The sequence below is a fragment of the Penaeus chinensis genome, chromosome 35 (genome assembly GCF_019202785.1).
Source record: "Penaeus chinensis breed Huanghai No. 1 chromosome 35, ASM1920278v2, whole genome shotgun sequence".
Classification (NCBI taxonomy): Eukaryota; Metazoa; Arthropoda; class Malacostraca; order Decapoda; family Penaeidae; genus Penaeus; species Penaeus chinensis.
Window position 1 is genome coordinate 25,647,867 of NC_061853.1, and position 5,000 is coordinate 25,652,866.

Sequence of the window (5,000 nt, forward strand, 5' to 3'; positions counted from 1 at the left end):
GAATGGGAAATGTATGGCTTGGAGAGAGGAAAGGAAGGGAGCGCTGTGACATAATGTAAGCAAAATATATTCATGATTTTTCCCCGGACGGCAGGATCGGAAAGCTGAAACGGCGTGCGGTACTAAATAACAAAATAAGGACAGGAGGAGGAAAGTTATCTCTCTGTCTATCTACCTGTCTATTTATCCCATCTGTCTATCTATGTGTCTATCTGCCCGTTTGTCTATCTCTCAATTTATCGATTTATCTATTAATTTAAATTTCTTTCTCTGCCTCTCTCCGTCTCTCTCTCTCTATCTATCTATCTATCTCTCCCTCTCTCTGTCTCTCTCTTTCTATATATAAATTCATATGTATATATATTTGCATATATAATTATACATATATATATATATATATATATATATATATATATATATATATATATACATATACATATCCTCCTCTCTTCCTCTTGCTATTTTCATCTATCCCTTTTTCTCTCAGCGAGATCCATCCACCTCTCTCTCTCCCTTTCTCTATCTCCATCTATCCCTCTCTCATCCCAGCGAGATCTATACAGAGATAGTAAATGATAAATAGCAAAAAAACTTATATTATACAGGTATAAGTCTACCTATCTATCGGTCCAACTCCCTCTCCTCCTCTCTCTATCTCCATCTATGCCTCTCTCACACCAGCGAGATCTGTACAGAAGAAATAAAAGGGAGACGAAATCACATTAAGCGAGGGTAAATGACGGGTCTATTTATAAGTCTATCTGTCTATCTATCCACCTCCCTCGCCTCCTCCATCTCAGCTTATCTCTCCTTCGCCCCAACGAGATCTTAACTGAGAGAATGCAAGGGAGACGTAACGACATTTACTGAGGGTAAGTGACGAGGTGCTGTCATTGTAAAATCAGAGGCCAGTTCACGTTACCTAAACAAACGGGTGACGTCAGATAATCCTACCTCCCCCCCCCCCCCTATTCCATCTCAGCGTGTAGGGCCATTACCATCAATATTGGTAAAGAGACGTCGCTAGAATATAGGTCTGAGTTCGTACGTAGTGTTTGTAGATCAAGGGAAATCCGCAAATCAAAGAGACAGTTATTAGTGCAAATAGATGTAAACAGTGATGCTAATAAGAAAAACACAGTTAGAATCAAACACACCAATCTTTTAACTCGAAGTCTCAGGTCATAGGCAATAGCATCGGTCCATCCTCGCCGATACATATATAACTCACTCAACCAATAACATATGCAAATCAGGTTTCATAAATACAGCAAGTTATATCCATTACTGCTCTGCCTCCTGGTGGTTTATGTCTTCATTAGAATGACTGGACCAGCGAATAACTTCCTTTAAGTTATTATAGCATCGGCCAGGGTCATCTCCCTTTTACGAGAGGATTTCAGAGTGAGGGAAGGCGGAGAGGGAGGGTTGAGGGAGGGAAGGGAGGAGGGGGAGGGGGTGAGGGAGTGAAGGGAAGGAAGGGAGGAGAGAGAGGGGTGAGGGAGGGAAATGAGGAACGAGAAGGAGACACACACACACACACTCAAACACACTCAGACAAAAAATAGATAGACAGACAGACAGAGGGATAGAGAGAGAGGGAGAGAGAGACAGACAGACAGACAGACAGACAGACAGACAGAAAAAAGAAAAGACAAACGAGGAAAAGAATGGCAGAAACATGGGAGAAAGGAAAGACAGAGGTGAGGAGAGACAGTGGAGGACAAGGACAGGGACAGGAAGCCAGAAGAGGAGGAAGATTCAGAGAAAAAGAGACGGAGGATGAGAGATGGTGAGATGATGAGTTATATCAAGAAAATTGAACAGTTAAAGGCCTTACGAAAGCTGCAATAAACATAATCAAATTATTGATACGAAATCAATGTATTGATGATGGCCAGGATTCTTCTTCGTCACCCTCACTCCCTATTGCTAACTAGGGTAAGTTACGTTACTTGAAAGAGACTTAAACGCGTGTTGTAAATTTGAATATTATAGAGACATCGTCATGTCTGGGCAAACCGTGCGAGTGTGTATGTATGTGTGTGTGTTTATTTTTATTTGTGTGTGTGTGTTCGTGATCGATTATGTTTGTTGTGTGGATACATAGCAACACATGAATAGATAAACGGATATATTGAAAGTGAGTGAGAGAGAAAGAAGAGAAGAAATAATCGTCAACGAGAGGACCACAGACAGAAAAGTCCAACGGAAATTTATAGAGGCCATAAAACGCCCGAGGCGTATGCATATATTTGTATGTAGCATACGAATATTTCATGTATGTAAACTCTGGAGATGACGTACAAAGTGACAGAGTGACATAGATAGACAAGTGTGTGTTTATACGTACACACACACACACACACACACACACACACACACACAAATATATATATTTATATATATATATATATATATATATATATATATATATATATATATATACATATGTGTGTATGTGTATATATATATATACATACACACACACACACACACACACACACACACACACACACACACACACGCTTATTTAGAAGGGTATTTAGTCCTCTTTCAAGGGGTTTAGACTTGGTAAATGGCGATCTCACTAGCATTAGGGAGCAGAGCCTGTGTTTGATTATAGGATAAATATATATGAGGGTGCACTTATTTTTGTTATACGTTGGTATTTATATTGATAGTGAATATTTAAAATTACATGCATATATAAGTATATGTGTGTATACGTATATGTATATATTTATATATCGACGGCCACCTTCAGTCGATGTCGAATTATTATTGTCTCTTATTGTCTCTACCCACTCCCGTGTAGGTAGAGTAAATATCTGGGCAAAAGAATGCGAGGAGCAAGCTGATGCCCATGTAGCATGCTCCCACACTCTACGCCGATGGATCCAAAGGAACGGCATAGACCAATACAGTTAGGTAACAGTGGCGTCGCTGGAGTTGCCAGAACGCACACACACACGCACACACACACACACACACACACACACACACACACACACACACACACATATATATATGATATTTATATATATATAAAAATATAACTATATATATATAGTATATATATATATATATATATATATATATTGTGATATATATATAAATCATGCGCACACAGATGCACACACGCAAATATTGGGTTAGTTTTACTTAGTTACGATAGTGATGCCCGACTGCTGCCTTGTAGGTTAGTCCGTGTATGGTCAAAGGCTATAAGGGTTCACCCTATACAAAATAATCCACTGCCTTGTGGCATCCTATAAAGGGAGTCAACCCTGAGGAAAAATCCGGAGCCGGAGTCCCTGAGGCTGTTCGTTGTCGCTTGCAACCTCGTTCTAGCAACTCCTGCGAAAGCCGCTGTATCGGTCTTTGCCGTTCCTTTGGACCCATCAGCTGCGTGGAGAGAGGGAGCATGCTGCATGGGCAACAGCTTGCAACAGTAAAGACCCCCAATTTTGTTCGTTGCTTGCAGTTCCATCTAACTAGGAATACTCTCTCTGCTCAGTATGACTAAACTTCCGCCAGACATATTCTGCATCTGCCGTGAGCTCATAGGGTACTATCCCTGAACCCCAGGGTGCCGTTTAATATCCTCCCCAGGGCAAATGTGTGGGTATATATGTGTATATATATATATTATTATAGCCATTCATTCCACTGCAGGACATAGGCCTCTCTCAATTCATTATTGAGAAGATATATGGCAGTACCACCCTTGCCTGATTGAATGCCATTCCTAATCAACCGCGGTTCGGCATGCTAACATTTGTGCCACGGCGGTGACTTCCCCTACAACACCTGCGTTCGATTTCTCAAGGCTAGATGTCGTTTTCTCGGGGTCGAGCCAGTAGTCGGAGCGCAGGCATTTTTACGACTGCCGCGGCGAGGAAGTGAAATCAGGACCACTGGACCATCGCGGCAGTCATGTGTGTATGTATATATATATATATACACATATATATATGTGTATATATACACACATAAATATATATATGTACACACACACACACACACACACACACACATATATATATATGTATGTATGTATATATGCCGCGATAGTCCATTGGTTAGAACAATGGATTCCGACCCTCATGGTCCCGAGTTCAGTTCCCCGTCGCAGCGATCCGACTGCTGGCTCGAGCCTGAGTCAAACGTAGGTGTAGTAGGGGAAGTCACCGCCGTGACACAGGTGTTAAGCATGCCAAACCGCGGTTAATTTAGAAGAGCATGCACTCAAGCAAGGGTGGTACTGCCAAATAACCTCTCAATAGTGTTGGAAAAACGTGTGTGTGTGTATATATAAGTGTGTAAGTGTGTGTATATATATATATATATATATATATATATATATAAGGGTGTGTGTGTCCATATACAATTATAATCTAGCCACTCGCTAGTCAAGCCAGCCCAAATTAGTGCAAGCTACACACACACAAACACACTCACACAAATACACACATACACTTCCCTGCTTCAGGATGTTTTTTTTTTTTTTTTTTTTTTTTTTGAGGGGGGGTTCACACTTGTTTGTTTTTTTTTTAAGATCAAAATAGGAGAAGGAACTAAAATCATCACCAAGACCCTGGGAATGGCTTTACCTTCTTACCCTCGAAGGCGTCTATCAGGTGGGGCGCCATGGCCTCAAAGTTGTAGGTCCTCCCGGAGGGGTTGATGCCAAGGGCGAGGTCGAAGGCATACGCGATGGCCCACTTGCCGCAGCTGGTTGAGTCCGTCTGGCGTTGGACGTTCACAAACTTATACTCGTACTTCCCATAATTGGTGTACAGCTTCCGCAGAAGGGCTGCGGTAAAGGACGAGAGGTGTCTGGTGAGCGAGTCGTAGATGAATACCTCGCCGGGCTTGGTGCTGAACACGTTGGATAGCGTGATCCAGTGAGAGCCAGCCACTTAGCAGTAATCTTGCACGTCGTTGAGTGTTGTGGGCGTGTTGGTGTTGATAATTTGGATGAAGCGAGGCATACG